This window comes from Jaculus jaculus, chromosome 6 (genome assembly GCF_020740685.1).
Source record: "Jaculus jaculus isolate mJacJac1 chromosome 6, mJacJac1.mat.Y.cur, whole genome shotgun sequence".
NCBI lineage: Eukaryota > Metazoa > Chordata > Mammalia > Rodentia > Dipodidae > Jaculus > Jaculus jaculus.
The window spans coordinates 165,373,095-165,392,033 of NC_059107.1; the positions used below are offsets into that span (position 1 = coordinate 165,373,095).

At 46.6% G+C, this 18,939-nt stretch overlaps 1 non-coding gene across 1 annotated transcript; it reads right to left on the reverse strand.

Moving 5' to 3' along the window:
* Window positions 1-17,375: 17,375 nt before the first annotated feature.
* On the reverse strand, window positions 17,376-17,499 carry LOC123461929. Its single transcript, XR_006637974.1, has one exon. It is a non-coding gene; the product is annotated as a small nucleolar RNA SNORA28 (small nucleolar RNA).
* Between the last annotated feature and the right edge of the window lie 1,440 nt (window positions 17,500-18,939).

Genomic DNA, 18,939 nt, shown 5'->3' on the forward strand with positions numbered 1-18,939 from the left:
TAACATCAATGCTCCTCCAACTATTCCATGAGACAGGATTCACGAGCAGCTGCTACTGGTGAGCATGCCGGGAAAGGTAATTCCCACACACTGCAGGTGGGAAAGCAAACGAGTGAAGCCACTCTGGAAAACAGTGTGGAGACCTCGGTGCCAATAAACAGGTGGTGGAGAAAGAAAATGTTAGAGACATGCACAGTGGACCTTCACCTGGCCACAAAGAACAATGGAAGGTCATTTACAGGAAAATACATGGAACTAGAGATCATTGTGTTAAGTGTCATAAGCCAGACTCAAAAGGAGAAACATCACATGCTCCCTTTTATATGCAAGGTTTTATATTTAAAAACAATGTGGGAGTGAAAAGGGGAACTATGTGTGAGGAGGAAGGGACTGGCAGAAGAAAGAGAGGATATTTATGGCTGAATATGTTAAAGTTCATAAATCCCATGTATGGAAATGTTATAATGAAACCAAATATTTTGTAAAATGGATAAATGTATAATTAAACAAAAATAAAACGTTAAAAACCCCATTCCCTCACCACACTGTCACTGTTGTAACACCCTTTCTTAAAAAACAGAGCCATGTGACCATGGCTTGAACCCTCTGCAAGCATGAACCAAAATAAATCCTTCCTCAGGATGGAGAAATGGGAACCTGGGTTTGATTCCCCAGTACCCACTTAAAGCCAGATGCAGAAAGTGGTACATGCATATGGAGTTTGCTTGCAATAGTTAGAGGTCCTGGCATGCCCACATTCATTCTCTCTGTGTGTCTCTTCTTGCAAGTAAATAATTTAAAAAAATCCTACCTCCCTCAAATCAGTCCTGTGACATACTTGGTCATAATGATGAGAGAGTTACTCACACCACAGGTTTGATGGCTGGGATCACTTGGGCCAGCCCAGTACCCACACTCCCATCTTTGCCCTACGTTATTTTTTGTTCCCTCCCTCAGGGACAATGTGAGTTTAGATTCAGGAACTCTGCAGGCAGTGGAGGGGGTATGTGCCTCCCAGTGCTCCATGTGAGCTAACATGATGCAGCATCCCTGGGCACGTGCTCCAGACTTCACTCAGCCTCTCCACAAGCAGTGCAATGCCTAGAAATGAAGTCCACTGGGTCCCCACAAGGCTCACGGGATGAGGCTTTCAGAGACACCGCCCTACCTTATTTCTGGTGGACATCCAACTTTAGAGTGGAGATGCTCTTTCTGCGCAATGCCCACCAGAGTGAGTCATGTGTGCCTTTTGGGTATTTTGGAAGGAGAGTTAGACACAGGTATCTGAGGGAGGCAGGACATGGAAGGTGGCTTGAGAAGAAACAACCATCCTCTTCCAGTCCTTTCCGCAGTCTTGTCACCTGTCTTGTCACTCTCTCAGGACATTTGAGCTTATAGGAGTACAAATGGTGACTCCAAGGCTTGGTTTCACTGGGGAAGCAGATGGGCCAGCTCTCATGTGAGTAGCATATGCCCAGGTGCACACACAATAGCCTTATCTGGAGCTCACAATGACCATCTTGAACCTCCTCAGAGCTCTGTAGACTTCATGGGGCAGTAGCCAAGCCTCTATATCCTGGTTGGAGAACTGGAGGCCTAGAGGACTGGCTCTGAGAACATATAGGCCCTGACCCCATCTGTTGTTTCCTCTGCCCACCAAAGTCAATGTCATACTGAAGGGTTGGAGACCAAAGTACATGTTGGGTATGCCCCATCTTCCCTGACCACCAGCAGTATAACCAGAGCTCTGCAGACCTCTGGAGCCCGGGGTAGGCCTGCCCCATGTCTGCCTTTCACACTAGGCACATAAACAGTAGGCTCTCCCCATGCTCATGGATGCCTTCCTGTCTTTGGGAAACTCAGTCTTGATTCCAAGAAAAAAACATCATTGTTTTTGTTGGACATTTCAAGAATTCCATGCTGAATCTTAGTCCCCACAATACTGAATGTTTTAAAAGAACAATATCAAGAAGTTAATAAGATAAGAAGAGACGAGAACATGGAGGGAGTCAGAAGGGAGAAAAGAAGGAGAGGATGAAGAGAGAGATGGGGGGAGAAGGATGAATAAAGGAAGGAAAAATTGGAAGAAGGAAGAACAATGGAGAAGGAAGGATGTACAAAGGAAGAAGGGAGGAGAATAAAGGAAGGAAAATGAGTGGTAGAAAGGGAGATGGAAGGAGGAAAGAGGAGAGATGAAGGAAGGAAGATGGAGAGAAGGAGAGAGAAGTGGATCTTGAAGGAGAGAGGGAAGACAAATGGAGAAAGAAAAGGGAGGATGGATAAGAGGGAGGTGGAGACAAGAGTGAAGTAATGAGGGAAGACAGAAAAAGGGAGGAGGGATGGAATGAGGAGGGAAGACCGAGTGCTGAGAGCATTGGGAGACTCCCTGTATTCCTGCACCTGCAGGACACACCAAGTCCCAGGGTGCTCTGGGCTGCATGACACCAGCTCCTAGCCCTGGTGAGGGTTCCCCTTCCCATGGGATCCCATGGTCCTTGGTAGGTACTATGCTGGGCAGGTCTCTGGAGTCCAGGGCCATTGCTGAGATGATAACCCTCATTCTTCCAGGCCCGGTGGACACTAATTACACATTTCAATATTTGTATCACAGAAATGTACTGGAGCGCACCTCAGTCATTTCTGATTAAATTACCGAAGAAGGGCTGCTCGGCAACTTCTGCAAATGAATACATTTTCAATGTTTTTTTTTTTTTTTTTCCTGTTGAAGGTAATTTTCATGGCTGGTTTAACTTGCAAGGATGATAGAAAATATTAATAAAACATTTGATGTCTAAGTTTGGGCACAAGTTTAATAAATGAGATGGGCATATTTCACTTCTGATCACAAGGCTGAAGTTGTTTTCAAAGGGATTGTTCTAGAAGATAGACTCTCTAGTAAGGCCTCTGTTCTGCTGGTTCTTCCCCAGATGAGACAGGATCTCCTCAGCCAGGCCCTTCCCAGCTGGATCACTACAGCCCAGGAGAGTGGAGGGTCATCAGGGGACCCAGACAAAACAAGGCCCCCACACATGCTCATACATGAACAGACATGCACACACACAGAAACATATACATACAAATGCATACACACACATGCACACAGAGTTCCACTATGCTTTGGTGCACACACAACATCCCTGTCACACAGGTTCTGACAAAATGGCAGAGGCCATGGTGTTCTTGGACACTTTGCAATCGCCTGGAGAAGTGGCTCTGGCTTGGCTCAGGCACCTTAGTGTCTGGCTAGCTGAGCAGTGCCGGCCTCACGCCATCTGGTCACTGCCCTGGAATCCTTACTGATTCTTAAACAAGGGGTCCTACATAAAATAACATTGCCCCTGCCACTGTGGATGAATGGGTACCCAGGATGTCTTCATTTTCTCCTCCACACACTGGGACTTGAGAACCACCCCTCAACACCTCAGGGTAGGTGACATCTGTCCTTGCAGGTGAGGGACAGTGCATGAGTGTCTATCCCATGGGATTGCCAGGCACCAGGGCGTTCTCTCTCCTCACTCAAGCCTCCTCCACATATGTGGTGATAGTGTAAGAGCAAGTTTGCTGTGTGTAGCTCTTACATAATGAATCGATTTTATAGAACATTGCCATTCTTTGAAAAACACCATTCACTGAATGTGAATTACAGCACAATTAGACTCCTTATTTAAACGATTGGTTTATAGTATTGGAATGCCACTATTTACAAAGCACTCTTCATTATTTGAAAAAAAATCACGTGCTAGTTAGCAAGCTTTTGCAATGAAACCTGTTCCCGTGCAGATGTGGCGACAATGTGGGGATGCAGACTTGCCTGTAGGGTTGGCACATCCTGCTGCTGTGCTCTGCTGACTGAACCCTGAGTCCTGAGTCCCAGCCCGTCTTCCAAAGTGACTGCTGCTTCAGCTGGACCATGGATTGATTCACTGCCCTCCCAGAACAATGAGGGACATTCTCTTGTTCTCTTGTTCACCCATGGGGATGGGATCTACTAGTTCATTAAGTCTGAGCACCCACTATGCGGGACAGCACCCGTCAAATGTACCCCGATAGAGGCCTGCATAAGTTAAGTCCAGGGACATGAAGCCCAGCAGAAACACCTCTCTGCTGGGGTCTTTCTCTGGTCCTCAAGAAACTGAGCTGAACCCCAGATGCTACCCCCTCAGAGGCCTACTTCACTGGCTCAGAGAAGTCACTGTCCCGGCTAAGTCTCCCATCCTGAAGCAGCTGGCCCTGCCAAGGGCCAGACTGGCAGGAGCGCTGTGCAGTGCCGGGGCTGCACATGCTGGGAACAAGGGCTTTTCTTCTCATGGCCAAGATCAAAGGTTTTAGAAATAAAATCCATAGGGACATCCCTGGGGACTCCCGAGAGAAGATGGTCTTCAGAGGGAAACGTGAGGTTTCTTTGCAGAGGAGGATCACCTTGTATTACCTTGTTGCTGCGTCTGAATGCCTGCCAAAGCAACCTGAGGAAAGAAGATCAGGCCCATCGCGTAGTTCAAGGGGATGCATCCCACCACGGTGGGGAAGGCATGGGCAGCCGGCCACATTGCACCCACAGGCAGGAAGCAGAGATGCATGCTGGTGCTCTGTTCTATTTCTCCACTCTATTCCATCTGGTTCCCCAGCCCATGAGATGGTGTAACCCATATCTAGGGTGAGTCCTTCCATCTCAATTAACCTAATCTAGAAGCTCCCTCATAGACATGTCCACAAAATCAAATTTCCATGATGATTATAAATCCCATCAAGTTGAACTCTCGAGATTAACCAACACAACTCCACTCCTTGTCAACTTAAAATTCAAACATATCAATTTTAATCCATAACCTCCCACACCTTGTCCCTACAGGATCATGACTATGTCATAATGCAAAATGCATTCAGTTTGACTTCTAAAGTCACCATAGTCTTTAATAGTCCCAACGCTGTTTAAAAGATCAAAGTCACTTCTGAGACTCAAGACAATCATAAGTGTAAGCTTCTATAAAATAAAAACCAATTACATGCTTTCAATGCACAATGGCACAAAATAAACTTTCCCAGTCTAAAGAGGACAAATGGGGCTCAACAAGACATGAGCAGGCAAAGAAAGACCAAAACCCAGCAGAGCTGACACCAAATCCTGCTGATAAATACTCTGGGTTCCAGAAGGGTTTTACTGCTTTGCTGCTTACAGAACACTTGGGCCCCTCACCTAGGCCAGCCACACTCTACACCAGTAGCTTTCCTTGAGTAAACGTCCCATGGTCCTGACATCTCCAGCATCCAAGTTCTTTAATGTAACTTAGGGTCACTTTACAGCTTCATACACTGGCCTCTTAAGACCTCCTTGTAGAGACTAACACTGATACATGCTGCTTAGCTTCGGGGATTCTCTGGAATAGCAGAGAAAGACTCTATGTCCCCCTTGATGTTTCATGCCTTCAATACTAATACCATAGGAATGACACTGCCAACCTCTGCTGCCAGCCTGAAGTGTAGCCTGCCCTGGAACACATTTGCATGCAGGTCTCTGTGGGCCTTGCAGGGTGACCCCCAGGAACCAGAAGCTGCTGCCCAGCAAGGACCTCTTCAGTTCTCACCTCAGGCCTTTCAAACTTCTCCTTTCAGATTCACTTGGCTCTTCACAAGATGGAGATTTTCATAGGTGCAGTCGGGCCTGGTGCAGGTCTCTTATCAGTTTTACCTGCTTTCTCATCATTCGCCTCTTTTGCAAATGTAAAACCCCTTCCTGCCCCTCCACATAGCACAGCACTCGTCTTTGGCTCCACTTGCTGTCTCGCCATAGACCTGCATAAAAGCAGTGAGTTTGAGCCAGTCCATGGCCTGAACACTATCCTGTTCTGAGGTTCTTCTGCCAAAGAGAGGAGTCCAGCACTTCCTAATTCATCCTTACCTTCACTGAAGACAGGTCAGGGTGCATTAATTCATCCTTACCTTCACTGAAGACAAGGTCAGGGTGCATTAATTCATCCTTACCCACACTCAGGACAAGGGTAGGGTGCATTAGTTCATCCTCACCCTCGCTCAGGACAAGGTCAGGGTGCATTAATTCAGCCTCACCCACACACAGGACAAGGGCAGGGTTCATTAATTTATCCTCACCCTCGCTAAGACAAGGGCAGGGCACATTAGTTCATCTTCACCCTCACTAGGACAAGGGCAGGGCACATTAGTTCATCTTCACTCTCACTAGGACAAGGTCAGGGTGCATTAATTCAGCTTAATCCTTGCTAGGAGAAGGGCAGGGTACATTAATTTATCCTTACCCTTGCTAGGACAAGGGCAGGGTACATTAGTTCATCTTCACCCTCACTAGGACAAGGTCAGGGTGCATTAATTCATTCTTGCCCACACACAGGACAAGGGCAGCTAGATTCTAATGCTGCCCATCCTGAACCCAATTCAGTGCTTGTTCCCTGCTGGATCTTCACAAGTTGAGCCTCCACTGTTTGTGTTTCTGCCTGTATTCTGCTCTTCAAAGTTCCTTCCAGAATGGACCATTAAACTCTTCTTGTAGTATTCTATGTCTCTCCTTGCCCAAAATTCAAAACTCTTTCAAATTCCTCCCACAAACCAGTTCTAAAGACTTACAACTCGCCAGGTCACATTTATCACAGTAATACCCCACGGTTTGGTACCAAATTTCTATGTTAGTTACTTGTCTTGTTGTTGTGACAAGATACTTGGTAAAAGCCGCTGAGGTAAGGAAGGGCTTAATCTGGCTCACAGTTTGAGTGTACAACCATCATGACAGGGAAGGGACATGAGGTAGCTGCTCACCTGGTCTCTGCAGTCAGGACCAGACGAGTGGGGTTTATTAGCTGGTTTGCTTCTCTTTGTTCATTCCAGGACCCCAGACCATGAGATGGTGCCACTCACAAGATGGGTCTTCTCACCCCCATTAACCTCATCTAGAAACTCTTCCACAGACAGGCCCAGAGGTTTGTTTCCATAATGATTCTTTTTTTTTTTTTTAATTTTTATTAACATTTTCCATGATTATAAAATATATCCCATGGTAATTCCCTCCCTCCCCACCCCCACACTTTCCTGTTTGAAATTCCATTCTCAATCATATTACCTCCCCATTACAATCATTGTAATTACATATATACAATATCAACCTATTAAGTATCCTCCTCCTTTCCTTTCTCCACCCTTTATGTCTCCTTTTCAACTTACTGGCCTCTGCTACTAAGTATTTTCATTCTCACACAGAAGCCCAGTCATCTGTAGCTAGGATCCCCATATGAGGGAGAACATGTGGCTCTTGGCTTTCTGGGCCTGGGTTACCTGACTTAGTATAATACTTTCCAGGTCCATCCATTTTTCTGCAAATTTCATAACTTCATTTTTCTTTACCGCTGAGTAGAACTCCATTGTATAAATGTACCACATCTTCATTATCCACTCATCTGTTGAGGGACATCTAGGCTGGTTCCATTTCCCAGCTATTATAAATTGAGCAGCAATAAACATGGTTGAGCATGTACTTCTAAGGAAATGAGATGAGTCCTTTGGATATATGCCTAGGAGTGCTATAGCTGGGTCATATGGTAGATCAATCTCTAGCTGCTTTAGGAACCTCCACACTGTTTTCCACAATGGCTGGACCAGATTGCATTCCCACCAGCAGTGCAGAAGGGTTCCTTTTTTTCCACATCCCCGCCAACATTTATGATCATTTGTTTTCATGATGGTGGCCAATCTGACAGGAGTGAGATGGAATCTCAATGTAGTTTTAATCTGCATTTCCCTGATGACTAGTGACGTAGAACATTTTTTTAGGTGCTTATATGCCATTCGTATTTCTTCCTTTGAGAACTCTCTATTTAGCTCCTTAGCCCATTTTTTGATTGGCTTGTTTGATTCCTTATTAGTTAACTTTTTGAGTTCTTTGTATATCCTAGATATTAATCCTCTATCAGATATATAGCTGGCGAAGATTTTTTCCCATTCTGTAGGTTGCCTCTTTGCTTTTTTCACTGTGTCCTTTGCGGTGCAAAATCTTTGTAATTTCATTAGGTCCCAGTGGTTAATCTGTGGTTTTATTGCCTGAGCAATTGGGGTTGTATTCAGAAAGTCTTTGCCAAGACCAATATGTTGAAGGGTTTCCCCTACTTTTTCCTCTAGCAGTTTCAAAGTTTCCGGTCTGATGTTAAGGTCTTTAATCCATTTGGACTTAATTCTTGTGCATGGCGAGAGAGAAGAATCTATTTTCATCCTTCTGCAGATATTTATCCAGTTTTCAAAACACCATTTGCTGAAGAGGCTGTCTCTTCTCCAATGAGTATTTTTGGCATTTTTATCGAATATCAGGTGGCTATAGCTACTTGGGCTTACATCTGGGTCCTCTATTCTGTTCCACTGATCTACATGTCTGTTTTTGTGCCAGTACCATGCTGTTTTTGTTACTATGGCTCTATAGTATAGGTTAAAATCAGGTATGGTGATACCACCAGCCTCTTTTTTGTTGCTCAGTATTATTTTAGATATTCGAGGTTTTTTATGATTCCAAATGAATTTTTGGATTGTTTTTTCTATTTCCATGAAGAAAGCCTTTGGAATTTTGGTAGGGATTGCATTAAATGTGTAGATTGCTTTAGGTAAGATTGCCATTTTCACGATATTGATTCTTCCAAGCCAGGAACAAGGGATGTTTCTCCACTTTCTAGTGTCTTCTGCAATTTCTCGCTTGAGTGTCTTAAAGTTCTCATTGTATAGATTCTTTACTTCCTTAGTTAGGTTTATTCCAAGGTATTTTATTTTTTTTGATGTCCATAATGATTCTTAATCCCATCATACTGACAAACAAGATACCACTACATAACCGAAGGCTATAGTGTCCACTCCTGACCAAGCTTCCAGCTTGTTTGTACCTCTTTTTTCTACACATCCTGGGCTCCTTCAAGTCATAAGTGGGTCATGACATCTGAAAAGCCTCAAGCAGTGACAATGCTGGGTGACTGGCATGCCCTTAGGCGACCTCAGAGTTGACCTAGAGTAGCCATAGATTGACTTATGCTTCCAGGTGCATCCAGGTCTGTGTTTACACATTGCTGTTCTCACTTCCACAATCACCTCATGTCACAAGGGCTAGATCACTAACACACCTATTAGCATGTCTGGGCCTACCATGTTTACTCTTCCTATCTTCATGGCCTGAATGCAATTGTGCTCTTTGGGTATCACCAAGACACAGTACTAGAGGGAAGGGTGGCTAGTGGTGACCACTTTGACAGAGTGGCTGACAGGACCATGTGAGTTATGGCGCAGGGTGCAGTACAGATGTGGACGCTGGCACCCCCTCACAGGGTGTCACATCCTCCTGAGCTGAGCCTCTGGGTGCTATGGTTATAGAAGTAGGATGTGTGAAGCAAGGGGAGATGTGTGCCTATCATTAGCTAAGTCAGCATAGATTCTATAGTAATGACATCTATTATACAGGCAATACTTTGTGGTTTAACATAATATTCTAAATATTTGAGCCCTTGGCTCCCTTGAAAAAGCTATGGGTGAATAGATGGTTGGATGAGTGATGGATGGCTGATGAATGGTTAGATGGATGGATGGTTAGATGGGTAGATGGATGGATTTATGGATGAGTGGACACATGAATGTCTGTTTTACTGGACATTATGCTATCTAGATGTGGTCATTTGGGACTTGGTTGAGGTCAGGAAGATAGATGGGACTCTTTGCTTCTGTGTCTGTCCCTATACTGGCTTTCTTATGGGTCCCTAGCAAGTTTCCACTAAGCCTCTTCCATAGGGAATTGTGGCACCTGAGGTCTATGCAGGCAAGCTCTGAGTCTTGGTACACCTTGGCTACTGAGACATCAATATGGCTGTTATTCATTAGCTCCCTGGATAGTAGCAGTGGCCAAATTCTCAGGAAATACTTCCATTTTTGTTTTCAACTGTTCCTATCCCCTGGAGAATCCATCCCATATGTGGCCTGTGTTTACCTATGGACCTGCTGTGGCTCCTGTTCGTGGCATGGAGCAAAGGCAGCCATGGCCTGCCGCGGCCCAGAGATTCCAAAGAGAGAAGCTTAGCAAGGACACAGCGGCACTAGTCACCCCTAGTCCTGGCCTCACTTTTAGAGAGATGGAAGCAGAAGTAGTCCTCAAGTCAGGCAGGGCCATGTCCTTGGCAATGTTCTTGGCAATGGCAATTTCACACAACCATCACCTGTCTCTAAGCTGAGGATGTTAATTTGAATATGTTTTGCTTTCTCATTGCTTTTTGTATTTAATTCATACAGTCAGTTGGTTTAATGGTTGAAGAAAAGCTATGAACCCAGAGGTTTTATACCTAATTAAGTAATATGATAATAAGAAATATTGAGGTCACATACCATTTTCAACAACTGTTCCTTCTGTGGGATATGGTGCTGTGTGAAGCTAGGGGGCACAGACACTGTGTTAAGTGGACAGTTCCCTAGGGGTGGGTGACGGTGGTACCGGTTGTGTACCTGGTTGGGGCCAACAGAAGGCTGGAGTGGGCTCTGCCCTCATCTGTGGTCTAATCTTTGGGAATTCTGTTCTTATTTGCTGCTGTATTTCTCTCCTTTCAGTGTGTGTGGGGGAGGGGGTGGAGACTGGCTGGTGGAGACCCTCAGGGAGGAGGCTTGGGGGAGCTCCCCAAAGCAGGTACCTAGGGATCGGCAGCCTGCTTTCTGCCCTCCTCCTACCTCCTCTGAGATGCTTGGGAAGCTGAGCACAGGCCCTCCCCAAAGCTTGGGGGGCATTCATTCAAATCAGCTGATTGCCAGTGAAAGGTCTCATCAAAGATTAAATAAGCATAATTTAACTGAGGGAATGATAATAGATTTAGTTAAGAAGAGAAAAAAAGGAAAATTGAATTAGAATGCATATTTGAGGGAAAATTGGAGTTTAATATAATTACACTTAGAGATGAGACAGATCACAATTATGTTTCAGAGGTGGAATTTTTAATTGTATTATTTAAAACCAAGCCTGGGTTGCTGCTTTGCACCAGGTCAGGAGAAGGGTTGGAGGCAGGGGGAGGCACCAGTCTCTGCTGCTTCCACCAGAGCAACGGTATTAACCTCTACCCACCACTCACCTTCTGCCAGTCCAGTGCGTGCGGGCTGAGCACCCCGCCCGGCAGATGGACAGACTCAGGCTGTGTTGTGGCTCCGGCTTTGACGACACACAGCATGGGCAGGAGGGCAGAGTGACGGCTGGTACACGTCTGCTTAGATTAAATTATTCCCACAGCTGATGTGATCACATGCGCAGAAATGAACTCACTGCAGCCCATGCTCAATTTCACCAAAATCAAGTTTCCCAGATGGTATAAACACCCTCAGGCCTGACCAACACACTCAAGGGTTAATTAAATCACATTGCCTCTTGCAGGTCAGAGACAGGCCCAGGTGTCTCTGGAGGGCAGGTACAGGGCAGACACCTCGAGGGGGCATCCAAACACCATGGGAAGGACGTGAGTGTGGTGTTCCTGGAGGGCTCTGACTCAGGCAAGCACAGTACCACCTCATGAGCTGCTAATGAGGTCTGCATACATGGGACTCCCCAGACACGGGTCTCCATCACTGCTGAGTCGCACTGCTTCATTCATTCACTCATTCACTCACGTTTTGTTGTTGTTTACTTATTGTACATGTGCATGCGTGTGTGTGTGAATATGCACATGTACATGTGCACGCGTGGAGGTCAGAGCAGTGACCTCCGATATTGTCCTCTGCTTCCCTCATTGAGGCACGGTTTCTCGCTTGAACCCGGAGCTCCCACATCGGGCAGTCCAGCTGAGAGCTTGTCCTGGGATGTTCTGTCTCCCTTCCCAAGCACACCTGGAGATGTGGACTCAGCTCCTCAGGCTTGGGCAACGAGCTCTTGACCAACTGAGCCACCTCCAGGTCTAATTACTCTTCCTCAAATTCCTGCATCAGGTGCAGAGCCCAGAAGCTCAGGTGTGGTCTTACCTGGAAATGAGGTCTGCACAGATGTAAGTCATCAGGTTACAGTGGCCCTGACCCTGTGTCCTTAGCAAAGAGATCATTCGGATGCATTCGTAGAGAGAAGGTCCTGAAGAGCTAGGAGCCCTTGGCAAGCACTGAAGAAGAGCAGAGCACCCCACACCCCTGGAAGGACTGACCCCACTCTCTGCAGATGCCTGACTTGGGCTTGGTCCCACAGAGCAGGGAGGGAAACTCCAATATTACAGCCTATGCTACTGCTTAGCGTAGCCCAGCCATTTACAGTGATTTCTTAAGTGTGTGACCTGTAAAACTGTTAAATCATGTATTAGCATCCCCAAAGAGGACATGCAGCTTTCTAGGATGTCTGTGAAGAGACAGAGAGTGCAGGATTATACAGGATTACCCATGGGATCCAAACAGTGAAAAGCGGAGAGGCCAGACCATTTTCTACTCTCTGGACTGCGCCAGCAGGGCGCTCATCACACCCTGCCCCACCCCCAGGCCCCAGGGAAGGGAGGGCCACTGCCACTGCCACGCTTCTTGGCCCTTGGTGTGGACCGGCCAGTTCATGCAGCTTCTCTACCTGGGAGCCAAAGAGAATTTTGTTTGCAAGGCTTTTCCTGGGAGACATCGGAGGGGCGGGGCTTTTGTAAGGGCAAAGGGCCACCCCACGGCTTCAAGAATGCCCGCCCTATCACCTCAATGTTGTTCCAGGGTCCAGGCTGGGCTGTGAGAATGGTACTCAAGGCCCACCTGGGCCCTCATCAAGGGCTTTTTGCTTTCTTTTCTTTTGGGGGTTCTGCTGACATTTTTTTTGTCCAACTCAAAACACACAAAAAAACAAAAAAATAAACTACTTGTACTTTCAAGAGACTCTGAAAGAAGGAAGAGAAGCTGCAGTGAGCTGCCTCTGCCGCCCCCGCCAGGGTGCAGAAGCTGTTCTGGGAGCAGCTGCCAGAATGGAAGGGGCACCCTCTGTCAGCTCAGTAAGCATAGGTGGTATGTTTCCTCCAAGTGCCACCACCTTGCTGCACCTTGTTGAGCTTGCTGGGCAAGCTCATAAGCCTGGGCCCTGACAGCTGGGACTCTAGACAGGCAGAGGGGCCTAGGCTCCGCCTCCCTGACCACCCCTTCCTCAGCCCCAAGTGCTCTACCTACACCTAGGGCCCTGGGTTGCAGGGGTGGGATCTAGTTGGCTCCTGCCTGAGCTCACTCCATTGAAATGTGTCAGTCAGGCCAGTCCAGACAGTAAAGCACAGAAGACCACCCACCCTCTGCTCAGGCCGGCCTCCCACCTGACACTGGTGTGTCCCAGAGGTGGACAGACCCAGGAAGCAAACATGGGAAAACAGAACAGGGGCAGGCTCTGAGAGAAAGCCTGTGCTGTCCTCGTCTGTGGTCAGAGAAACTTCTTTTGTGCAGTGGGTAGCCAAGATGTCTAAAGTGCTAAGGGTGGTGGGGGGAATGTAGGAGCCGGAGGACGGGAGGAGGTACTGTGGAGTGCTGGTTCCAGACTCGACGCGGCTGGTTCACTACTGAGCTCACTGCAGGCTCACAGCAACACCGGTCCTGTCTACATCCTGTCATGGATGGGGAGGGGATCGTGAGGACCCATCCCTTTCTGAGGAGCTCTTGGCCAACAATGGTCGTTAGGGAGGAGAGTAGTGTTCTTCGGTGGTGTAATCACTGGGAAATTGTTCATACTCCAGTAAATCACATCCCCACACCCATGCTCATGCAAGCAGCTCTAATTAAACTTAGTGGGTCACAAAAATAGACAGGAGGGAACTAGGTGGGAAGTTAGGTCAGCAGGAGTGGGAGGGGGCTAAGAAAATAATAGGCCCTGGATATGATCAAAATACATAGTACAGATATATGAAGTTGTCAAAAAAAAATTAAAAGCCAACAGCCAGCGATAAATTAACAATTTGGTATTTTCCAGGCACCTCTTACTCCAGTGGCACCATAAGCCTCTCAGATGCAGAGCTGGCCATGATGGAGCATCAAATAGGAAATCAGGTGCTGCCCACAGGGTCTATGCAGCTCTCCTTCAGGCAGAGTGACTCTCACCTGCAAAGGAAGTGCTGGGCCCAACTACAAGCACATTCTGTGTTGGGTTATCTACAGTCTGGGGCAGCAGGCTCAAGCCATAAGGACACAAGTGCAGCAGGACTCACTGGGCCTGTGAGGAGGCTCTGGGCATCATGATGGTGCCAGGCCCCCTCCACTTCCAGAGAATAAGAGGATGCCTCTCCAAAGTGCGGCATCAAGCTGAGAACAGCTGTCCACTTAATCCCGCTTCTCCCTCGTGAGGCTAAATTGCTCAGGGACTGTGGGGCTGCACTGCTGGGTTTAGCTCTGGGCACAGGCTTTATTTGGCTAATTAGCCCAGGTTTTCCAGTGCCGAGTGAGGGTCTTCTCTCTGGAGAGCTGTGCAGGCTTCAGGTCCTCATGCCAGGACGCTGTAAATCTTCAGGGAAATTCCCGAATGTGATTTTCTTCTCATGATTTTATTCCTCAGACTTACTTGGCGTACTAATAAGTTGGCTCAGAAGGAATACTCATAAATAGCGATTGGTCATAATGCCACAGGGACACGTTCCGGCTCAGAATAGAAGGGCAGGGAGATGACAGGCAGAGGTAGCAACAGCACCAGGACTGGACCCCACCTTTTTTTTTTTTTTTGAGGTAGGGTCTCACTCTGGTCCAGGCTGACATGGAATTAACTCTGTCATCTCAGGGTGGCCTTGAACTCATGGCAATCTTCCTACCTCTGCCTCCCGAGTGCTGGGATTAAAGGTGTGCACCACCACGGCCGGCTTTGGACCCCACTTTTGCTGACAAGTTTACCTGATGACTGGGGAGAGCCCCTCAGAGTTATCAAGGCTTTCTTGATACTTGGGGAAAGGCAGCATGTTTAATCAGAAGAGAAGCTGTCCCCTTAGGGAGTCAGCCAGGAACGTCTGCCTCCTCTGAGTTCAATACAGTTGCTAAGAAGAATGGAGTTGATGTCTTCTCTTCTCAGGGTCTTGCTGGTAAGGGAGAGACTGCTGCCTCAGCGCCAGCACATTTCTGGAGACTGCCAGCTGGAGCCCAGGAAATCTGCTCCTTGCCCAGAAGCCAGCCATGCAACCCCACCCCCACCCCTTATTTTACATTTGCCAGTGCCCCTGCCCTCAGGGACCTGGCAACAAGAGCTGCCCTGGAGCTCAGGAACCCCTAAAATTACTTCCCATCCAAAAGTTTCTTAGACTTGCCTGGTATATCCAGTAAAGGCCAGGGTCCTGGGGACCAGCAACCCCATTTGAAGCGATTGCACTGCACTCAGGGAGGCTTGCAAGGGTACAGAAAGGCATTCACTCACACTTGGAACCAAGACCAAACAGACTGGTCTGTTCTGCCGTTCTTTGCCTCAGATAGCTCTTCTTAAGAGAACATTGAGACTGGGAGTGGTGAAGCTTGCTTGTAATCATAGAATTCAGGAGGTAGAGGCAGGGGGATCCTCTCAAGTCTGAAGCTTGGACTACATTGTGAGTTCCTGGCCAGCCACAGATACAAAGTAAGACCATATCTCAAAAGAAAAGAAAGGAAAAGGGAGGAAAGGAGGGAGGAAGGAAGAAACAAAGAGTGGAGAGGAAGGGAGGAAAAAGAGAGAGAAAAGAGGAAAGGAGAAGAAAATTATTGATCAAGGCAAACTCTCAGAGCCTGCTCCTCCCCTCCACCTCTCCCCTCTGCTCCTACCCCTGCTCTTCCCTACTGCCCCTCCCCTCAGCCCCTCCCTCTACTCCTCCCTCAGCTCCTTCCTCAAACCCTCCTCTTGGCTCTTCCCCTCAGGTGCTCCATCAGTCCCTCCCAGCTGCTCCCACCATGATGCTTGGGCCTCTGCTGTCTTGCTGAGCCTGATGCCAGTTAGACTGACTCCTCTCTCTTATCTTCTCTCAAATGCTCCTTTCTGCTTTGCCCTCTTCCTTTTCTCACATGGACCGTGGAATAAGGTTATCACATTCCATGGAGTGCAGTTATGTAAGTGCTTTCCTGTCACTGCGACCAAATGCATGACTACAGGCTACTGAAGGAGAGAGAGGCTTCACTCGCCCTGCCAGGTCCAGAGACAGTCCTATGTCGGTGAGTGAGACGCGGCGGCAGGAGCTGGCTCTCGTACTGCAGCCAGTTAGGGAGCAGAGAATGAACAGGAAGTTGGTCCCTGCTCTAGCCCAGGCTGACCTGGAATTCACTATGTAGTCTCAGGTTGGCCTCAAATCACAGTAATCCTCCTACCTCTGCCTCCCGGATGCTGGGATTAAAGGTGTGCACTACCACTCCTGGCCCAAGGTCCTGTCTTTTAAAGATTTTACAGCTCTACCAGTTGGGGAGCAACACATGAGTGTATGGGGGACATTTCATAGTCAAGCCACAGCAGTAGGGTTGGCATTGTTTCAGTTTTCCAGCTTAGAATACTGTGAGATTTTTTTTTCTTTTTAGAAATCCACAAACAATGATGATTACTACATGTCTTCTTTTATACCTGTCATATGTTGTTATTTTTTTTCCCACAGGACTCATATGCTTTTTATTAGGCTTATTTCTGGCCCAGGTAGGTGGCAGTATTGTAAATGTTGTGACAAGGTCACATGGCAGCAGTAGGCTCAGCCAGGAAGTGTTATGTGAGACCTGCACAAATTTGTGTTTCAGGGAACTATAGTTTGACCCAAGTTTTATTCTAGCGATCTGTGTTTTCTGTGGAGAGTAGTTAAAATGCAGCACGAATACTAACAAGGTGGAAATGGTAGAGAGCCTTGTGCAGTTATAAGGACGTCTCTCCACAGAACAAAGCCCTGACAGTTCTCCTCCACCCAGCGCCAACCGCTACTAGAACTCCCAGCCTTTCCTTTTTGTTCATCTGTCACTAATGGTGCAGGAGAATGGATCTTGTGTGTTCTGATCTGCAACCCCAGCCACTGATTTGTGTTCACTTTTTAGTTCTAATAGTTACCAGAGTTGATAGAATTTTTCACTACTTATTAGCTATAAATATAATGGATTTAATGGTTTCTTGTCGAGTCTATACCACTTACAGTTCCTAGCTAGGTGTTGTTCTAACAGCCCTTCAAATTTCCAAGATCTCATCTCTAGCAGTGATGCTTGTGAGAAGCACTTGTTTGCTGCCATGTTTGATACACCTATCATGTGTGTGCTATTTTTTTGTCACATGCTTTTGTACATATGCAGAGACAGCTCACAATTTTGGTGTTCTTATCTTCCTCCTCAGCTATCAAGCAAAATGATGCATTGGTTTAAAATCATTTGTGGCTGCTCCTTTAGGATTTATTAAACTATACTTCTTAAACTTGGATTTATTTCTTGCTACAATAGGTATTTCTTATTTGCTTACTAGACACTTTCTTATTATTGTTTAAGTCTATGTAACAGCTTCTCTCATGGGAGAGAACACCAAAACACATTAGACTTTCTTGCTATAGAAAGCTCAAATTGTGTCAGACAGTTTTCATCATCTGCCACAGAGTGTTGCTTGCAATAGACACTTTTTAAGTTAAAATTGCATATAATGCCTCATTATTGGTTCTTTGTAAGATGTTTTATTCATTCATGCTCTCTAATATTTCCTTCTTTCCTTAGACTTGTTTTAATTTACTACATCCTAAAGTTGAATTTATATTTATTAATAAATGCATGTGAGGCCCCTAAGCTGTGTTGTGTGTGAGCTTGGGGAGGTCTGGTTTTGACTCTCAGCCTTAAGTGCAGGCACACATCCCTTCATAACAGGACTTGTTCTGAGAATCACATTATTGAGGGAGGCTGCCCTTGTGCAAACATCAAAAGGTGCAAACTTGTACATACCTGGGTGTCATACGTGAGGCCGTTTAAACAGCCTCTTTCTCTGATCAGAGAGGTGGTAAACAAGAGGGGCAGAGTGTTCCACATCATGGGGCGGGGGTGGATTCAGCCCTCTTGTATGGTGAATAGTGAACCACGGGCGCTGTGGCTTCCCAGGGTCATGACGATTCCTGCTCGGTAAGAACGCGTGGCCCTCCTTTCGGATTGTTCACTCTGACATCACCAGATGTGGGAAGGATGTGCTGTGCTGTCACTACAGCCAAGGCTTCACTGGGGACAGGAATTCCTCAGGTCACTGGAACCTCATAGGACCCCCGGGTCTGTGAAGGCCACATGACTGAAGGGTGGTGTGCGGCGCACAGCTGTCGATCACCTCCTCCCTACTGCTGCTTCCTCCTTGGGATGGATGCCATTTAGAAACAGAGTTTGGAGTTTCAAAAGGTTTTTTTTTTTTACTTTCATTTTTTCCAATTTTTGGAAGTATGTCTGTAGTATATGTGAGTGTGTACACATGTGTGTACAGTTCTGTCACACATACACACATACATATATTTGTGTGTGTGTGTGTATCATGATATATCATGCATGTGGTTCTGGATACACAGCCCTCTAGGTATCTATTTGATCCGGTGTGTTAATTTGTAATTCAAATCTTCAGATGTAAAATTATTTCTTATTTGTTTGAGTACTGCCCAGTTAGTATTTAGTGAGTCACCCTTTGTGACGTGGGTATGCACCCATATTCTGAGACCTCACTCAGGTGTGCATGTGCCGAGGCTCTGAACAAGCGAGCATGTAATATGCCTCTAGCAGCCTGCTTCCTCGTCCTGTTATTCTGTCTTGAACAACAGCTTCAATTCGTCTAGCACTGATATTGCTTGTTTAGCTTGCAGAATATGTGTTTTTTTGCAAGCCTTTACACTTGAACATTTTGGATCCTATAGAGTTTTAAAGGCCATTCACTGTGAGCTTCCTGTGTTTTCACAGCTGAGCCTCAGCTTGTTCCACTCCTGGTCTGGGGTTTCTGTGTATGCTTAGTTCCATCTCACCTATGTTTTAATTACTATCCTTTTTAGTTTATTCACTCTGCCCTGTGTTTTCCTTCTGCATTCATGT